We start from the raw sequence: 20,864 nt of genomic DNA, 5'->3' as shown, positions 1-20,864 counted from the left end.
TGCCGACTCTACGTTTCTCCTCGAGTTGAGTTCGCTCCTCGAGTCGAGTACCGATTTCACGAGTCGACAAGCTACTCCTCGTGCCGAGTCTACGTTTCTCCTCGAGTTGAGTTCACTCCTCGAGTCGAGTACTCAGTAAACGAGTCGACAAGCTACTCCTCGGGTCGACTCTACGTTTCTCCTCGAGTTGAGTACCCAGTCCACAAGTAGACAAGCTACTCCTCGTGCCGGCTCTACGTTTCTCCTCGAGTTGAGTTCGCTCCTCGAGTTGAGTACCCAGTCCACAAGTCGACAAGCTACTCCTCGTGCCGACTCTACGTTTCTCCTCGAGTTGAGGTCGCTCCTCGAGTCGAGTACCCAGTCCACGAATCGACAAGCTACTGCTCGTGACGACTCTACGTTTCTCCTCGAGTTGAGTTCACTCCTCGAGTCGAGTACCCAGTCCACGACTCAATCGGCTGCTCCTCGTGCCAACTCTACGTCTCTCCTCGAGTTGAGTTCCCTCCTCGAGTCAAGTACCGAGTCCACGAGTCGACAAGCTACTCCTCGTGCCGACTCTACGTTTCTCCTCCAGTTGAGTTTGCTCCTCGAGTCGAGTACCGAGCCCACGAGTCGACAAGCTACTCCTCGTGCCGACTCTACGTTTCTCCTCGAGTTGAGTTCCCTCCTCGAGTCGAGTACCGAGTCCACGAGTCGACAAGCTACTCCTCGTGCCGACTCTACGTTTCTCCTTGAGTTGAGTTCCCTCCTCGAGTCGAGTACCGAGTCCACGAATCGACAAGCTACTCCTCGTGCCGACTCTATGTTTCTCCTCGAGTTGAGTTTACTCCTCGAGTCGAGTACCCAATCCACGACTCAACAGGTTACTCCTCGTGCCGACTCTACGTTTCTCCTCGAGTTGAGTTCCCTCCTCGAGTCGAGTACCGAGTCACTGAGTCGACAAGCTACTCCTCGTGCCGACTCTACGTTTCTCCTCGAGTTGAGTTCACTCCTCGAGTCGAGTACCCAGTCCACGAGTCGACAAGCTACTCCTCGTGTTGACTCTACGTTTCTCCTCGAGTTGAGTTCACTCCTCGAGTCGAGTACCCAGTCCACGAGTCGACAAGCTACTCCTCGTGCCGACACTACGTTTCTCCTCGAGTTGAGTTCGCTCCTCGAGTCGAGTACCCAGTCCACGAATCGACAAGCTACTCCTCGTGACGACTCTACGTTTCTCCTCGAGTTGAGTTCACTCCTCGAGTCAAGTACCCAGTCCACGGGTCGACAAGCTACTCCTCGTGCCGACTCTACGTTTCTCCTCGAGTTGAGTTCGCTCCTCGAGTCGAGTACCGAGTCCACGAGTCGACAAGCTACTCCTCGTGCCGACTCTACATTTCCCCTCGAGTTGAGTTCACTCCTAGAGTCAAGTACCCAGTCCACGAGTCGACAAGCTACTCCTCGTGCCGACTCTACGTTTCTCCTCGAGTTGAGTTTGCTCCTCGAGTCGAGTACCGAGTCCACGAGTCGACAAGCTACTCCTCGTGTCGACTCTACGATTCTCCTAGAGTTGAGTTCACTCCTCGAGTCGAGTACCGAGTCCACGAGTCGACAAGCTACTCCTCGTGCCGACTCTACGTTTCTCCTCGAGTTGAGTTCACTCCTCGAGTCAAGTACCCAGTCCACGAGTCGACAAGCTACTCCTCGTGCCGACTCTACGTTTCTCCTTGAGTTGAGTTCGCTCCTCGAGTCGAGTACCGAGTCCACGAGTCGACAAGCTACTCCTCGTGTCGACTCTACGTTTCTCCTCGAGTTGTGTTCACTCCTCGAGTCGAGTTCCCAGTCCACGAGTCGACAAGCTACTCCTCGTGATGACTCTACGTTTCTCCTTGAGTTGAGTTCGCTCCTCGAGTCGAGTACCGAGTCCACGAGTCGACAAGCTACTCCTCGTGTCGACTCTACGTTTCTCCTCGAGTTGAGTTCATTCCTCGAGTCGAGTACCCAGTCCACGAGTCGACAAGCTACTCCTCGTGCCGACTCTACGTTTCTCCTCGAGTTGAGTTCGCTCCTCGAGTCGAGTACCGAGTCCACGAGTCGACAAGCTATTCCTCGTGCCGACTCTACGTTTCTCCTCGAGTTGAGTTCGCTCCTCGAGTCGAGTACCGACTCCACGAGTCGACAAGCTACTCCTCGTGTCGACTCTACGTTTCTCCTCGAGTTGAGTTCTTCCTCGAGTCGAGTACCCAGTCCACGAGTCGACAAGCTACTCCTCGTGCCGACTCTACGTTTCTCCTCGAGTTGAGTTCGCTCCTCGAGTCGAGTACCGAGTCCACGAGTCGACAAGCTATTCCTCGTGCCGACTCTACGTTTCTCCTCGAGTTGAGTTCGCTCCTCGAGTCGAGTACCGACTCCACGAGTCGACAAGCTACTCTTCGTGCCGACTCTACGTCTCTCCTCGAGTTGAGTTCGCTCCTCGAGTCGAGTACCGAGTCCGCGAGTCGACAAGCTACTCCTCGTGCCGACTCTACGTTTCTCCTCGAGTTGAGTTCACTCCTCGAGTCGAGTACCCAGTCCACGAGTCACGAGTCGACAAGCTACTCCTCGTGCCGACTCTACGTTTCTCCTCGAGTTGAGTTCGCTCCTCGAGTCGAGTACCGATTTCACGAGTCGACAAGCTACTCCTCGTGCCGAGTCTACGTTTCTCCTCGAGTTGAGTTCACTCCTCGAGTCGAGTACTCAGTAAACGAGTCGACAAGCTACTCCTCGGGTCGACTCTACGTTTCTCCTCGAGTTGAGTACCCAGTCCACAAGTAGACAAGCTACTCCTCGTGCCGGCTCTACGTTTCTCCTCGAGTTGAGTTCGCTCCTCGAGTTGAGTACCCAGTCCACAAGTCGACAAGCTACTCCTCGTGCCGACTCTACGTTTCTCCTCGAGTTGAGGTCGCTCCTCGAGTCGAGTACCCAGTCCACGAATCGACAAGCTACTGCTCGTGACGACTCTACGTTTCTCCTCGAGTTGAGTTCACTCCTCGAGTCGAGTACCCAGTCCACGACTCAACCGGCTGCTCCTCGTGCCAACTCTACGTCTCTCCTCGAGTTGAGTTCCCTCCTCGAGTCAAGTACCGAGTCCACGAGTCGACAAGCTACTCCTCGTGCCGACTCTACGTTTCTCCTCCAGTTGAGTTTGCTCCTCGAGTCGAGTACCGAGCCCACGAGTCGACAAGCTACTCCTCGTGCCGACTCTACGTTTCTCCTCGAGTTGAGTTCCCTCCTCGAGTCGAGTACCGAGTCCACGAGTCGACAAGCTACTCCTCGTGCCGACTCTACGTTTCTCCTTGAGTTGAGTTCCCTCCTCGAGTCGAGTACCGAGTCCACGAATCGACAAGCTACTCCTCGTGCCGACTCTATGTTTCTCCTCGAGTTGAGTTTACTCCTCGAGTCGAGTACCCAATCCACGACTCAACAGGTTACTCCTCGTGCCGACTCTACGTTTCTCCTCGAGTTGAGTTCCCTCCTCGAGTCGAGTACCGAGTCACTGAGTCGACAAGCTACTCCTCGTGCCGACTCTACGTTTCTCCTCGAGTTGAGTTCACTCCTCGAGTCGAGTACCCAGTCCACGAGTCGACAAGCTACTCCTCGTGTTGACTCTACGTTTCTCCTCGAGTTGAGTTCACTCCTCGAGTCGAGTACCCAGTCCACGAGTCGACAAGCTACTCCTCGTGCCGACTCTACGTTTCTCCTCGAGTTGAGTTCGCTCCTCGAGTTGAGTTCGCTCCTCGAGTCGAGTACCCAGTCCACGAATCGACAAGCTACTCCTCGTGACGACTCTACGTTTCTCCTCGAGTTGAGTTCACTCCTCGAGTCAAGTACCCAGTCCACGGGTCGACAAGCTACTCCTCGTGCCGACTCTACGTTTCTCCTCGAGTTGAGTTCGCTCGTCGAGTCGAGTACCGAGTCCACGAGTCGACAAGCTACTCCTCGTGCCGACTCTACGTTTCCCCTCGAGTTGAGTTCACTCCTAGAGTCAAGTACCCAGTCCACGAGTCGACAAGCTACTCCTCGTGCCGACTCTACGTTTCTCCTCGAGTTGAGTTTGCTCCTCGAGTCGAGTACCGAGTCCACGAGTCGACAAGCTACTCCTCGTGTCGACTCTACGTTTCTCCTAGAGTTGAGTTCACTCCTCGAGTCGAGTACCGAGTCCACGAGTCGACAAGCTACTCCTCGTGCCGACTCTACGTTTCTCCTCGAGTTGAGTTCACTCCCCGAGTCAAGTACCCAGTCCACGAGTCGACAAGCTACTCCTCGTGCCGACTCTACGTTTCTCCTTGAGTTGAGTTCGCTCCTCGAGTCGAGTACCGAGTCCACGAGTCGACAAGCTACTCCTCGTGTCGACTCTACGTTTCTCCTCGAGTTGTGTTCACTCCTCGAGTCGAGTTCCCAGTCCACGAGTCGACAAGCTACTCCTCGTGATGACTCTACGTTTCTCCTTGAGTTGAGTTCGCTCCTCGAGTCGAGTACCGAGTCCACGAGTCGACAAGCTACTCCTCGTGTCGACTCTACGTTTCTCCTCGAGTTGAGTTCATTCCTCGAGTCGAGTACCCAGTCCACGAGTCGACAAGCTACTCCTCGTGCCGACTCTACGTTTCTCCTCGAGTTGAGTTCGCTCCTCGAGTCGAGTACCGAGTCCACGAGTCGACAAGCTATTCCTCGTGCCGACTCTACGTTTCTCCTCGAGTTGAGTTCGCTCCTCGAGTCGAGTACCGACTCCACGAGTCGACAAGCTACTCTTCGTGCCGACTCTACGTCTCTCCTTGAGTTGAGTTCTCTCCTCGAGTCGAGTACCGAGTCCGCGAGTCGACAAGCTACTCCTCGTGCCGACTCTACGTTTCTCCTCGAGTTGAGTTCACTCCTCGAGTCGAGTACCCAGTCCACGAGTCGACAAGCTACTCCTCGTACCGACTCTACGTTTCTCCTTGAGTTGAGTTCGCTCCTCGAGTCGAGTACCGAGTCCACGAGTCGACAAGCTACTCCTCGTGCCGACTCTACGTTTCTCCTCGAGTTGAGTTCCCTCCTCGAGTCGAGTACCGAGTCCACGAATCGACAAGCTACTCCTCGTGCCGACTCTATGTTTCTCCTCGAGTTGAGTTCACTCCTCGAGTCGAGTACCCAATCCACGACTCAACAGGTTACTCCTCGTGCCGACTCTACGTTTCTCCTCGAGTTGAGTTCCCTCCTCGCGTCGAGTACCGAGTCACTGAGTCGACAAGCTACTCCTCGTGCCGACTCTACGTTTCTCCTCGAGTTGAGTTCACTCCTCGAGTCGAGTACCCAGTCCACGAGTCGACAAGCTACTCCTCGTGTTGACTCTACGTTTCTCCTCGAGTTGAGTTCACTCCTCGAGTCGAGTACCCAGTCCACGAGTCGACAAGCTACTCCTCGTGCCGACTCTACGTTTCTCCTCGAGTTGAGTTCGCTCCTCGTGTCGAGTACCCAGTCCACGAATCGACAAGCTACTCCTCGTGATGACTCTACGTTTCTCCTCGAGTTGAGTTCACTCCTCGAGTCAAGTACCCAGTCCACGAGTCGACAAGCTACTCCTCGTGCCGACTCTACGTTTCTCCTCGAGTTGAGTTCGCTCGTCGAGTCGAGTACCGAGTCCACGAGTCGACAAGCTACTCCTCGTGCCGACTCTACGTTTCCCCTCGAGTTGAGTTCACTCCTCGAGTCAAGTACCCAGTCCACGAGTCGACAAGCTACTCCTCGTGCCGACTCTACGTTTCTCCTCGAGTTGAGTTTGCTCCTCAAGTCGAGTACCGAGTCCACGAGTCGACAAGCTACCCCTCGTGTCGACTCTACGTTTCTCCTAGAGTTGAGTTCACTCCTCGAGTCGAGTACCGAGTCCACGAGTCGACAAGCTACTCCTCGTGCCGACTCTACGTTTCTCCTCGAGTTGAGTTCACTCCTCGAGTCAAGTACCCAGTCCACGAGTCGACAAGCTACTCCTCGTGCCGACTCTACGTTTCTCCTTGAGTTGAGTTCGCTCCTCGAGTCGAGTACCAAGTCCACGAGTCGACAAGCTACTCCTCGTGTCGACTCTACGTTTCTCCTCGAGTTGTGTTCACTCCTCGAGTCGAGTACCCAGTCCACAAGTCGACAAGCTACTCCTCGTGCCGACTCTACGTTTCTCCTTGAGTTGAGTTCGCTCCTCGAGTCGAGTACCGAGTCCACGAGTCGACAAGCTACTCCTCGTGTCGACTCTACGTTTCTCCTCGAGTTGAGTTCATTCCTCGAGTCGAGTACCCAGTCCATGAGTCGACAAGCTACTCCTCGTGCCGATTCTACGTTTCTCCTCGAGTTGAGTTCGCTCCTCGAGTCGAGTACCGAGTCCACGAGTCGACAAGCTATTCCTCGTGCCGACTCTACGTTTCTCGTCGAGTTGAGTTCGCTCCTCGAGTCGAGTACCGACTCCACGAGTCGACAAGCTACTCCTCGTGCCGACTCTACGTCTCTCCTCGAGTTGAGTTCGCTCCTCGAGTCGAGTACCGAGTCCGCGAGTCGACAAGCTACTCCTCGTGCCGACTCTACGTTTCTCCTCGAGTTGAGTTCACTCCTCGAGTCGAGTACCCAGTCCACGAGTCGACAAGCTACTCCTCGTGCCGACTCTACGTTTCTCCTCGAGTTGAGTTCGCTCCTCGAGTCGAGTACCCAGTCCACGAATCGACAAGCTACTCCTCGTGACGACTCTACGTTTCTCCTCGAGTTGAGTTCACTCCTCGAGTCAAGTACCCAGTCCACGGGTCGACAAGCTACTCCTCGTGCCGACTCTACGTTTCTCCTCGAGTTGAGTTCGCTCGTCGAGTCGAGTACCGAGTCCACGAGTCGACAAGCTACTCCTCGTGCCGACTCTACGTTTCCCCTCGAGTTGAGTTCACTCCTAGAGTCAAGTACCCAGTCCACGAGTCGACAAGCTACTCCTCGTGCCGACTCTACGTTTCTCCTCGAGTTGAGTTTGCTCCTCGAGTCGAGTACCGAGTCCACGAGTCGACAAGCTACTCCTCGTGTCGACTCTACGTTTCTCCTAGAGTTGAGTTCACTCCTCGAGTCGAGTACCGAGTCCACGAGTCGACAAGCTACTCCTCGTGCCGACTCTACGTTTCTCCTCGAGTTGAGTTCACTCCTCGAGTCAAGTACCCAGTCCACGAGTCGACAAGCTACTCCTCGTGCCGACTCTACGTTTCTCCTTGAGTTGAGTTCGCTCCTCGAGTCGAGTACCGAGTCCACGAGTCGACAAGCTACTCCTCGTGTCGACTCTACGTTTCTCCTCGAGTTGTGTTCACTCCTCGAGTCGAGTTCCCAGTCCACGAGTCGACAAGCTACTCCTCGTGATGACTCTACGTTTCTCCTTGAGTTGAGTTCGCTCCTCGAGTCGAGTACCGAGTCCACGAGTCGACAAGCTACTCCTCGTGTCGACTCTACGTTTCTCCTCGAGTTGAGTTCATTCCTCGAGTCGAGTACCCAGTCCACGAGTCGACAAGCTACTCCTCGTGCCGACTCTACGTTTCTCCTCGAGTTGAGTTCGCTCCTCGAGTCGAGTACCGAGTCCACGAGTCGACAAGCTATTCCTCGTGCCGACTCTACGTTTCTCCTCGAGTTGAGTTCGCTCCTCGAGTCGAGTACCGACTCCACGAGTCGACAAGCTACTCTTCGTGCCGACTCTACGTCTCTCCTTGAGTTGAGTTCTCTCCTCGAGTCGAGTACCGAGTCCGCGAGTCGACAAGCTACTCCTCGTGCCGACTCTACGTTTCTCCTCGAGTTGAGTTCACTCCTCGAGTCGAGTACCCAGTCCACGAGTCGACAAGCTACTCCTCGTACCGACTCTACGTTTCTCCTTGAGTTGAGTTCGCTCCTCGAGTCGAGTACCGAGTCCACGAGTCGACAAGCTACTCCTCGTGCCGACTCTACGTTTCTCCTCGAGTTGAGTTCCCTCCTCGAGTCGAGTACCGAGTCCACGAATCGACAAGCTACTCCTCGTGCCGACTCTATGTTTCTCCTCGAGTTGAGTTCACTCCTCGAGTCGAGTACCCAATCCACGACTCAACAGGTTACTCCTCGTGCCGACTCTACGTTTCTCCTCGAGTTGAGTTCCCTCCTCGCGTCGAGTACCGAGTCACTGAGTCGACAAGCTACTCCTCGTGCCGACTCTACGTTTCTCCTCGAGTTGAGTTCACTCCTCGAGTCGAGTACCCAGTCCACGAGTCGACAAGCTACTCCTCGTGTTGACTCTACGTTTCTCCTCGAGTTGAGTTCACTCCTCGAGTCGAGTACCCAGTCCACGAGTCGACAAGCTACTCCTCGTGCCGACTCTACGTTTCTCCTCGAGTTGAGTTCGCTCCTCGTGTCGAGTACCCAGTCCACGAATCGACAAGCTACTCCTCGTGATGACTCTACGTTTCTCCTCGAGTTGAGTTCACTCCTCGAGTCAAGTACCCAGTCCACGAGTCGACAAGCTACTCCTCGTGCCGACTCTACGTTTCTCCTCGAGTTGAGTTCGCTCGTCGAGTCGAGTACCGAGTCCACGAGTCGACAAGCTACTCCTCGTGCCGACTCTACGTTTCCCCTCGAGTTGAGTTCACTCCTCGAGTCAAGTACCCAGTCCACGAGTCGACAAGCTACTCCTCGTGCCGACTCTACGTTTCTCCTCGAGTTGAGTTTGCTCCTCAAGTCGAGTACCGAGTCCACGAGTCGACAAGCTACCCCTCGTGTCGACTCTACGTTTCTCCTAGAGTTGAGTTCACTCCTCGAGTCGAGTACCGAGTCCACGAGTCGACAAGCTACTCCTCGTGCCGACTCTACGTTTCTCCTCGAGTTGAGTTCACTCCTCGAGTCAAGTACCCAGTCCACGAGTCGACAAGCTACTCCTCGTGCCGACTCTACGTTTCTCCTTGAGTTGAGTTCGCTCCTCGAGTCGAGTACCAAGTCCACGAGTCGACAAGCTACTCCTCGTGTCGACTCTACGTTTCTCCTCGAGTTGTGTTCACTCCTCGAGTCGAGTACCCAGTCCACAAGTCGACAAGCTACTCCTCGTGCCGACTCTACGTTTCTCCTTGAGTTGAGTTCGCTCCTCGAGTCGAGTACCGAGTCCACGAGTCGACAAGCTACTCCTCGTGTCGACTCTACGTTTCTCCTCGAGTTGAGTTCATTCCTCGAGTCGAGTACCCAGTCCATGAGTCGACAAGCTACTCCTCGTGCCGATTCTACGTTTCTCCTCGAGTTGAGTTCGCTCCTCGAGTCGAGTACCGAGTCCACGAGTCGACAAGCTATTCCTCGTGCCGACTCTACGTTTCTCGTCGAGTTGAGTTCGCTCCTCGAGTCGAGTACCGACTCCACGAGTCGACAAGCTACTCCTCGTGCCGACTCTACGTCTCTCCTCGAGTTGAGTTCGCTCCTCGAGTCGAGTACCGAGTCCGCGAGTCGACAAGCTACTCCTCGTGCCGACTCTACGTTTCTCCTCGAGTTGAGTTCACTCCTCGAGTCGAGTACCCAGTCCACGAGTCGACAAGCTACTCCTCGTAACGACTCTACGTTTCTCCTTGAGTTGAGTTCGCTCCTCGAGTCGAGTACCGAGTCCACGAGTCGACAAGCTACTCCTCGTGTCGACTCTACGTTTCTCCTCGAGTTGAGTTCACTCCTCGAGTCGAGTACCCAGTCCACGAGTCGACAAGCTACTCCTCGTTTCGACTCTACGTTTCTCCTCGAGTTGAGTTCACTCCTCGAGTCGAGTACCCAGTCCACGAGTCGACAAGCTACTCCTCGTGCCGACTCTACGTTTCTCCTTGAGTTGAGTTCGCTCCTCGAGTCGAGTACCGAGTCCACGAGTCGACAAGCTATTCCTCGTGCCGACTCTACGTTTCTCCTCGAGTTGAGTTCCCTCCTCGAGTCGAGTACCGACTCCACGAGTCGACAAGCTACTCCTCGTGCCGACTCTACGTCTCTCCTCGAGTTGAGTTCGCTCCTCGAGTCGAGTACCGAGTCCACGAGTCGACAGGCTACTCCTCGTGCCGACTCTACGTTTCTCCTCGAGTTGAGTTCGCTCCTCGAGTCCAGTATCGAGTCCACGAGTCGACAAGCTACTCCTCGTGCCGACTCTACGTTTCTCCTCGAGTTGAGTTCACTCCTCGAGTGGAGTTCCCTCCTCGAGTCTAGTACCGAGTCCACGAGTCAACAAGCTACTCCTCGTGCCGACTCTACGTTTCTCCTCGAGTTGAGTTCACTCCTCGAGTCAAGTACCCAGTCCACGAGTCGACAAGCTACTCCTCGTGCCGACTCTACGTTTCTCCTCGAGTTGAGTTCGCTCGTCGAGTCGAGTACCTAGTCCACGAGTCGACAAGCTACTCCTCGTGCCGACTCTACGTTTCCCCTCGAGTTGAGTTCACTCCTCGAGTCAAGTACCCAGTCCACGAGTCGACAAGCTACTCCTCGTGCCGACTCTACGTTTCTCCTCGAGTTGAGTTTGCTCCTCAAGTCGAGTACCGAGTCCACGAGTCGACAAGCTACCCCTCGTGTCGACTCTACGTTTCTCCTAGAGTTGAGTTCACTCCTCGAGTCGAGTACCGAGTCCACGAGTCGACAAGCTACTCCTCGTGCCGACTCTACGTTTCTCCTCGAGTTGAGTTCACTCCTCGAGTCAAGTACCCAGTCCACGAGTCGACAAGCTACTCCTCGTGCCGACTCTACGTTTCTCCTTGAGTTGAGTTCGCTCCTCGAGTCGAGTACCAAGTCCACGAGTCGACAAGCTACTCCTCGTGTCGACTCTACGTTTCTCCTCGAGTTGTGTTCACTCCTCGAGTCGAGTACCCAGTCCACAAGTCGACAAGCTACTCCTCGTGCCGACTCTACGTTTCTCCTTGAGTTGAGTTCGCTCCTCGAGTCGAGTACCGAGTCCACGAGTCGACAAGCTACTCCTCGTGTCGACTCTACGTTTCTCCTCGAGTTGAGTTCATTCCTCGAGTCGAGTACCCAGTCCATGAGTCGACAAGCTACTCCTCGTGCCGATTCTACGTTTCTCCTCGAGTTGAGTTCGCTCCTCGAGTCGAGTACCGAGTCCACGAGTCGACAAGCTATTCCTCGTGCCGACTCTACGTTTCTCCTCGAGTTGAGTTCGCTCCTCGAGTCGAGTACCGACTCCACGAGTCGACAAGCTACTCCTCGTGCCGACTCTACGTCTCTCCTCGAGTTGAGTTCGCTCCTCGAGTCGAGTACCGAGTCCGCGAGTCGACAAGCTACTCCTCGTGCCGACTCTACGTTTCTCCTCGAGTTGAGTTCACTCCTCGAGTCGAGTACCCAGTCCACGAGTCGACAAGCTACTCCTCGTACCGACTCTACGTTTCTCCTTGAGTTGAGTTCGCTCCTCGAGTCGAGTACCGAGTCCACGAGTCGACAAGCTACTCCTCGTGTCGACTCTACGTTTCTCCTCGAGTTGAGTTCACTCCTCGAGTCGAGTACCCAGTCCACGAGTCGACAAGCTACTCCTCGTGTCGACTCTACGTTTCTCCTCGAGTTGAGTTCACTCCTCGAGTCGAGTACCCAGTCCACGAGTCGACAAGCTACTCCTCGTGCCGACTCTACGTTTCTCCTTGAGTTGAGTTCGCTCCTCGAGTCGAGTACCGAGTCCACGAGTCGACAAGCTATTCCTCGTGCCGACTCTACGTTTCTCCTCGAGTTGAGTTCCCTCCTCGAGTCGAGTACCGACTCCACGAGTCGACAAGCTACTCCTCGTGCCGACTCTACGTCTCTCCTCGAGTTGAGTTCGCTCCTCGAGTCGAGTACCGAGTCCACGAGTCGATAGGCTACTCCTCGTGCCGACTCTACGTTTCTCCTCGAGTTGAGTTCGCTCCTCGAGTCCAGTATCGAGTCCACGAGTCGACAAGCTACTCCTCGTGCCGACTCTACGTTTCTCCTCGAGTTGAGTTCACTCCTCGAGTGGAGTTCCCTCCTCGAGTCTAGTACCGAGTCCACGAGTCAACAAGCTACTCCTCGTGCCGACTCTACGTTTCTCCTCGAGTTGAGTTCACTCCTCGAGTCAAGTACCCAGTCCACGAGTCGACAAGCTACTCCTCGTGCCGACTCTACGTTTCTCCTTGAGTTGAGTTCGCTCCTCGAGTCGAGTACCGAGTCAACGAGTCGACAAGCTACTCCTCGTGTCGACTCTACGTTTCTCCTCGAGTTGAGTTCACTCCTCGAGTCGAGTACCGAGTCCACGAGTCGACAAGCTACTCCTCGTGCCGACTCTACGTTTCTCCTCGAGTTGAGTTCGCTCCTCGAGTCGAGTACCGAGTCCACGAGTCGACAAGCTATTCCTCGTGCCGACTCTACGTTTCTCCTCGAGTTGAGTTCGCTCCTCGAGTCGAGTACCGACTCCACGAGTCGACAAGCTACTCCTCGTGCCGACTCTACGTTTCTCCTCGAGTTGAGTTCGCTCCTCGAGTCGAGTACCGACTCCACGAGTCGACAAGCTACTCCTCGTGCCGACTCTACGTTTCTCCTCGAGTTGAGTTCGCTCCTCGAGTCGAGTACCGAGTCCACGAGTCGACAAGCTATTCCTCGTCCCGACTCTACGTTTCTCCTCGAGTTGAGTTCGCTCCTCGAGTCGAGTACCGACTCCACGAGTCGACAAGCTACTCCTCGTGCCGACTCTACGTCTCTCCTCGAGTTGAGTTCGCTCCTCGAGTCGAGTACCGAGTCCGCGAGTCGACAAGCTACTCCTCGTGCCGACTCTACGTTTCTCCTCGAGTTGAGTTCACTCCTCGAGTCGAGTACCCAGTCCACGACTCAACCGGCTACTCCTCGTGCCAACTCTACGTCTCTCCTCGAGTTGAGTTCCCTCCTCGAGTCTAGTACCGAGTCCACGAGTCGACAAGCTATTCCTCGTGCCGACTCTACATTTCTCCTCCAGTTGAGTTTGCTCCTCGAGTCGAGTACCGAGTCCACGAGTCGACAAGCTACTCCTCGTGCCGACTCTACGTTTCTCCTCGAGTTGAGTTCCCTCCTCGAGTCGAGTACCGAGTCCACGAGTCGACAAGCTACTCCTCGTGCCGACTCTACGTTTCTCCTCGAGTTGAGTTCGCTCCTCGAGTCCAGTATCGAGTCCACGAGTCGACAAGCTACTCCTCGTGCCGACTCTACGTTTCTCCTCGAGTTGAGTTCACTCCTCGAGTGGAGTTCCCTCCTCGAGTCTAGTACCGAGTCCACGAGTCAACAAGCTACTCCTCGTGCCGACTCTACGTTTCTCCTCGAGTTGAGTTCACTCCTCGAGTCAAGTACCCAGTCCACGAGTCGACAAGCTACTCCTCGTGCCGACTCTACGTTTCTCCTTGAGTTGAGTTCGCTCCTCGAGTCGAGTACCGACTCAACGAGTCGACAAGCTACTCCTCGTGTCGACTCTACGTTTCTCCTCGAGTTGAGTTCACTCCTCGAGTCGAGTACCCAGTCCACGAGTCAACAAGCTACTCCTCGTCCCGGCTCTACGTTTCTCCTCGAGTCGAGTACCGAGTCCACGAGTCGACAAGCTACTCCTCGTGCCGACTCTACGTTTCTCCTCGAGTTGAGTTCACTCCTCGAGTCGAGTACCCAGTCCACGAGTCGACAGGCTACTCCTCGTGCCGACTCTACGTTTCTCCTCGAGTTGAGTTCGCTCCTCGAGTCCAGTATCGAGTCCACGAGTCGACAAGCTACTCCTCGTGCCGACTCTACGTTTCTCCTCGAGTTGAGTTCACTCCTGGAGTCAAGTACCCAGTCCACGAGTCGACAAGCTACTCCTCGTGTCGACTCTACGTTTCTCCTCGAGTTGAGTTCACTCCTCGAGTCGAGTACCTAGTCCACGAGTCGACAAGCTACTCCTCGTGCCGACTCTACGTTTCTCCTCGAGTTGAGTTCACTCATCGAGTCGAGTACCCAGTCCACGAGTCGACAGGCTACTCCTCGTGCCGACTCTACGTTTCTCCTCGAGTTGAGTTCGCTCCTCGAGTCGAGTACCGAGTCCACGAGTCGACAAGCTACTCCTCGTGCCGACTCTACGTTTCTCCTCGAGTTGAGTTCACTCCTCGAGTCGAGTACCCAGTCCACGAGTCGACAAGCTACTCCTCGTGTAGACTCTACGTTTCTCCTCGAGTCGAGTACCGAGTCCACGAGTCGACAAGCTACTCCTCGTGCCGACTCTACGTTTCTCCTCGAGTTGAGTTCACTCCTCGAGTCAAGTACCGAGTCCACGAGTCGACAAGCTACTCCTCGTGTCGACTCTACGTTTCTCCTCGAGTTGAGTTCACTCCTCGAGTCGAGTTCCCAGTAAACGAGTCGACAAGCTACTCCTCGGGTCGACACTACGTTTCTCCTCGAGTTGAGTTCACTCCTCGAGTTGAGTACCCAGTCCACGAGTCGACAAGCTACTCCTCGTGCCGGCTCTACGTTTCTCCTCGAGTTGAGTTCGCTCCTCGAGTCGAGTACCGAGTCCGCGAGTCGACAAGCTACTCCTCGTGCCGACTCTACGTTTCTCCTCGAGTTGAGTTCACTCCTCGAGTCGAGTACCCAGTCCACGACTCAACCGGCTACTCCTCGTGCCAACTCTACGTCTCTCCTCGAGTTGAGTTCCCTCCTCGAGTCTAGTACCGAGTCCACGAGTCGACAAGCTATTCCTCGTGCCGACTCTACATTTCTCCTCCAGTTGAGTTTGCTCCTCGAGTCGAGTACCGAGTCCACGAGTCGACAAGCTACTCCTCGTGCCGACTCTACGTTTCTCCTCGAGTTGAGTTCCCTCCTCGAGTCGAGTACCGAGTCCACGAGTCGACAAGCTACTCCTCGTGCCGACTCTACGTTTCTCCTCGAGTTGAGTTCGCTCCTCGAGTCCAGTATCGAGTCCACGAGTCGACAAGCTACTCCTCGTGCCGACTCTACGTTTCTCCTCGAGTTGAGTTCACTCCTCGAGTGGAGTTCCCTCCTCGAGTCTAGTACCGAGTCCACGAGTCAACAAGCTACTCCTCGTGCCGACTCTACGTTTCTCCTCGAGTTGAGTTCACTCCTCGAGTCAAGTACCCAGTCCACGAGTCGACAAGCTACTCCTCGTGCCGACTCTACGTTTCTCCTTGAGTTGAGTTCGCTCCTCGAGTCGAGTACCGACTCAACGAGTCGACAAGCTACTCCTCGTGTCGACTCTACGTTTCTCCTCGAGTTGAGTTCACTCCTCGAGTCGAGTACCCAGTCCACGAGTCAACAAGCTACTCCTCGTCCCGGCTCTACGTTTCTCCTCGAGTCGAGTACCGAGTCCACGAGTCGACAAGCTACTCCTCGTGCCGACTCTACGTTTCTCCTCGAGTTGAGTTCACTCCTCGAGTCGAGTACCCAGTCCACGAGTCGACAGGCTACTCCTCGTGCCGACTCTACGTTTCTCCTCGAGTTGAGTTCGCTCCTCGAGTCCAGTATCGAGTCCACGAGTCGACAAGCTACTCCTCGTGCCGACTCTACGTTTCTCCTCGAGTTGAGTTCACTCCTGGAGTCAAGTACCCAGTCCACGAGTCGACAAGCTACTCCTCGTGTCGACTCTACGTTTCTCCTCGAGTTGAGTTCACTCCTCGAGTCGAGTACCTAGTCCACGAGTCGACAAGCTACTCCTCGTGCCGACTCTACGTTTCTCCTCGAGTTGAGTTCACTCATCGAGTCGAGTACCCAGTCCACGAGTCGACAGGCTACTCCTCGTGCCGACTCTACGTTTCTCCTCGAGTTGAGTTCGCTCCTCGAGTCGAGTACCGAGTCCACGAGTCGACAAGCTACTCCTCGTGCCGACTCTACGTTTCTCCTCGAGTTGAGTTCACTCCTCGAGTCGAGTACCCAGTCCACGAGTCGACAAGCTACTCCTCGTGTAGACTCTACGTTTCTCCTCGAGTCGAGTACCGAGTCCACGAGTCGACAAGCTACTCCTCGTGCCGACTCTACGTTTCTCCTCGAGTTGAGTTCACTCCTCGAGTCAAGTACCGAGTCCACGAGTCGACAAGCTACTCCTCGTGTCGACTCTACGTTTCTCCTCGAGTTGAGTTCACTCCTCGAGTCGAGTTCCCAGTAAACGAGTCGACAAGCTACTCCTCGGGTCGACACTACGTTTCTCCTCGAGTTGAGTTCACTCCTCGAGTTGAGTACCCAGTCCACGAGTCGACAAGCTACTCCTCGTGCCGGCTCTACGTTTCTCCTCGAGTTGAGTTCGCTCCTCGAGTCGAGTACCCAGTCCACGAGTCGACAAGCTACTCCTCGTGCCGACTCTACGTTTCTCCTCGAGTTGAGTTCGCTCCTCGAGTCGAGTACCGAGTCCACGAGTCGACAAGCTACTCCTCGTGACGACTCTACGTTTCTCCTCGAGTTGAGTTGACTCCTCGAGTCAAGTACCCAGTCCACGAGTCGACAAGCTACTCCTCGGGTCGACTCTACGTTTCTCCTCGAGTTGAGTTCACTCCTCGAGTCGAGTACCCAGTCCACGAGTCGACAAGCTACTCCTCGTGCCGGCTCTATGTTTCTCCTCGAGTTGAGTTCGCTCCTCGAGTCGAGTACCCAGTCCACGAGTCGACAAGCTACTCCTCGTGCCGACTCTACGTTTCTCCTCGAGTTGAGTTCGCTCCTCGAGTCGAGTACCCAGTCCACGAATCGACAAGCTACTCCTCGTGACAACTCTATGTTTCTCCTCGAGTTGAGTTCACTCCTCGAGTCAAGTACCCAGTCCATGAGTCGACAAGCTACTCCTCGTGCCAACTCTACGTTTCTCCTCGAGTTGAGTTCGCTCGTCGAGTCGAGTACCGAGTCCACGAGTCGATAAGCTACTCCTCGTGCCGACTCTACGTTTCCCCTCGAGTTGAGTTCACTCCTCGAGTCAAGTACCCAGTCCACGAGTCGACAAACTACTCCTCGTGCCGACTCTACGTTTCTCCTTGAGTTGAGTTCGCTCCTCGAGTCGAGTACCGAGTCAACGAGTCGACAAGCTACTCCTCGTGTCGACTCTACGTTTCTCCTCGAGTTGAGTTCACTCCTCGAGTCGAGTACCGAGTCCACGAGTCGACAAGCTACTCCTCGTGCCGACTCTACGTTTCTCCTCGAGTTGAGTTCGCTCCTCGAGTCGAGTACCGAGTCCACGAGTCGACAAGCTATTCCTCGTGCCGACTCTACGTTTCTCCTCGAGTTGAGTTCGCTCCTCGAGTCGAGTACCGACTCCACGAGTCGACAAGCTACTCCTCGTGCCGACTCTACGTCTCTCCTCGAGTTGAGTTCGCTCCTCGAGTCGAGTACCGAGTCCGCGAGTCGACAAGCTACTCCTCGTGCCGACTCTACGTTTCTCCTCGAGTTGAGTTCACTCCTCGAGTCGAGTACCCAGTCCACGACTCAACCGGCTACTCCTCGTGCCAACTCTACGTCTGTCCTCGAGTTGAGTTCCCTCCTCGAGTCTAGTACCGAGTCCACGAGTCGACAAGCTATTCCTCGTGCCGACTCTACATTTCTCCTCCAGTTGAGTTTGCTCCTCGAGTCGAGTACCGAGTCCACGAGTCGACAAGCTACTCCTCGTGCCGACTCTACGTTTCTCCTCGAGTTGAGTTCCCTCCTCGAGTCGAGTACCGAGTCCACGAGTCGACAAGCTACTCCTCGTGCCGACTCTACGTTTCTCCTCGAGTTGAGTTCGCTCCTCGAGTCCAGTATCGAGTCCACGAGTCGACAAGCTACTCCTCGTGCCGACTCTACGTTTCTCCTCGAGTTGAGTTCACTCCTCGAGTGGAGTTCCCTCCTCGAGTCTAGTACCGAGTCCACGAGTCAACAAGCTACTCCTCGTGCCGACTCTACGTTTCTCCTCGAGTTGAGTTCACTCCTCGAGTCAAGTACCCAGTCCACGAGTCGACAAGCTACTCCTCGTGCCGACTCTACGTTTCTCCTTGAGTTGAGTTCGCTCCTCGAGTCGAGTACCGACTCAACGAGTCGACAAGCTACTCCTCGTGTCGACTCTACGTTTCTCCTCGAGTTGAGTTCACTCCTCGAGTCGAGTACCCAGTCCACGAGTCGACAAGCTACTCCTCGTCCCGGCTCTACGTTTCTCCTCGAGTCGAGTACCGAGTCCACGAGTCGACAAGCTACTCCTCGTGCCGACTCTACGTTTCTCCTCGAGTTGAGTTCACTCCTCGAGTCGAGTACCCAGTCCACGAGTCGACAGGCTACTCCTCGTGCCGACTCTACGTTTCTCCTCGAGTTGAGTTCGCTCCTCGAGTCCAGTATCGAGTCCACGAGTCGACAAGCTACTCCTCGTGCCGACTCTACGTTTCTCCTCGAGTTGAGTTCACTCCTGGAGTCAAGTACCCAGTCCACGAGTCGACAAGCTACTCCTCGTGTCGACTCTACGTTTCTCCTCGAGTTGAGTTCACTCCTCGAGTCGAGTACCTAGTCCACGAGTCGACAAGCTACTCCTCGTCCCGGCTCTAAGTTTCTCCTCGAGTCGAGTTCGCTCCTCGAGTCGAGTACCGAGTCCACGAGTCGACAAGCTACTCCTCGTGTCGACTCTACGTTTCTCCTCGAGTTGAGTTCACTCCTCGAGTCGAGTTCCCAGTAAACGAGTCGACAAGCTACTCCTCGGGTCGACACTACGTTTCTCCTCGAGTTGAGTTCACTCCTCGAGTTGAGTACCCAGTCCACGAGTCGACAAGCTACTCCTCGTGCCGGCTCTACGTTTCTCCTCGAGTTGAGTTCGCTCCTCGAGTCGAGTACCCAGTCCACGAGTCGACAAGCTACTCCTCGTGCCGACTCTACGTTTCTCCTCGAGTTGAGTTCGCTCCTCGAGTCGAGTACCGAGTCCACGAGTCGACAAGCTACTCCTCGTGACGACTCTACGTTTCTCCTCGAGTTTAGTTGACTCCTCGAGTCAAGTACCCAGTCCACGAGTCGACAAGCTACTCCTCGGGTCGACTCTACGTTTCTCCTCGAGTTGAGTTCACTCCTCGAGTCGAGTACCCAGTCCACGAGTCGACAAGCTACTCCTCGTGCCGGCTCTACGTTTCTCCTCGAGTTGAGTTCGCTCCTCGAGTCGAGTACCCAGTCCACGAGTCGACAAGCTACTCCTCGTGCCGACTCTACGTTTCTCCTCGAGTTGAGTTCGCTCCTCGAGTCGAGTACCCAGTCCACGAATCGACAAGCTACTCCTTGTGACAACTCTATGTTTCTCCTCGAGTTGAGTTCACTCCTCGAGTCAAGTACCCAGTCCATGAGTCGACAAGCTACTCCTCGTGCCAACTCTACGTTTCTCCTCGAGTTGAGTTCGCTCGTCGAGTCGAGTACCGAGTCCACGAGTCGATAAGCTACTCCTCGTGCCGACTCTACGTTTCCCCTCGAGTTGAGTTCACTCCTCGAGTCAAGTACCCAGTCCACGAGTCGACAAACTACTCCTCGTGCCGACTCTACGTCTCTCCTCGAGTTGAGTTCCCTCCTCGAGTCTAGTACCGAGTCCACGAGTCAACAAGCTACTCCTCGTGCCGACTCTACGTTTCTCCTCGAGTTGAGTTCCCTCCTCGAGTCGAGTACCGAGTCCACGAGTCGACAAGCTACTCCTCGTGCCGACTCTACGTTTCTCCTCGAGTTGAGTTCGCTCCTCGAGTCCATTATCGAGTCCACGAGTCGACAAGCTACTCCTCGTGCCGACTCTACGTTTCTCCTCGAGTTGAGTTCACTCCTCGAGTGGAGTTCCCTCCTCGAGTCTAGTACCGAGTCCACGAGTCAACAAGCTACTCCTCGTGCCGACTCTACGTTTCTCCTCGAGTTGAGTTCACTCCTCGAGTCAAGTACCCAGTCCACGAGTCGACAAGCTACTCCTCGTGCCGACTCTACGTTTCTCCTTGAGTTGAGTTCGCTCCTCGAGTCGAGTACCGACTCAACGAGTCGACAAGCTACTCCTCGTGTCGACTCTACGTTTCTCCTCGAGTTGAGTTCACTCCTCGAGTCGAGTACCCAGTCCACGAGTCGACAAGCTACTCCTCGTCCCGGCTCTACGTTTCTCCTCGAGTCGAGTACCGAGTCCACGAGTCGACAAGCTACTCCTCGTGCCGACTCTACGTTTCTCCTCGAGTTGAGTTCACTCCTCGAGTCGAGTACCCAGTCCACGAGTCGACAGGCTACTCCTCGTGCTGACTCTACGTTTCTCCTCGAGTTGAGTTCGCTCCTCGAGTCCAGTATCGAGTCCACGAGTCGACAAGCTACTCCTCGTGCCGACTCTACGTTTCTCCTCGAGTTGAGTTCACTCCTGGAGTCAAGTACCCAGTCCACGAGTCGACAAGCTACTCCTCGTGTCGACTCTACGTTTCTCCTCGAGTTGAGTTCACTCCTCGAGTCGAGTACCTAGTCCACGAATCGACAAGCTACTCCTCGTCCCGGCTCTACGTTTCTCCTCGAGTCGAGTTCGCTCCTCGAGTCGAGTACCGAGTCCACGAGTCGACAAGCTACTCCTCGTGTCGACTCTACGTTTCTCCTCGAGTTGAGTTCACTCCTCGAGTCGAGTTCCCAGTAAACGAGTCGACAAGCTACTCCTCGGGTCGACACTACGTTTCTCCTCGAGTTGAGTTCACTCCTCGAGTTGAGTACCCAGTCCACGAGTCGACAAGCTACTCCTCGGGTCGGCTCTACGTTTCTCCTCGAGTTGAGTTCGCTCCTCGAGTCGAGTACCCAGTCCACGAGTCGACAAGCTACTCCTCGTGCCGACTCTACGTTTCTCCTCGAGTTGAGTTCGCTCCTCGAGTCGAGTACCGAGTCCACGAGTCGACAAGCTACTCCTCGTGACGACTCTACGTTTCTCCTCGAGTTGAGTTCACTCCTCGAGTCGAGTACCCAGTCCA

Source organism: Urtica dioica, chromosome 3, assembly GCF_054948205.1.
Source record: "Urtica dioica subsp. dioica isolate 48M chromosome 3, U.dioica_male_clone48M_v1_H2, whole genome shotgun sequence".
Classification (NCBI taxonomy): Eukaryota; Viridiplantae; Streptophyta; class Magnoliopsida; order Rosales; family Urticaceae; genus Urtica; species Urtica dioica.
Note: the sequence above shows the minus strand (reverse complement) of the source record.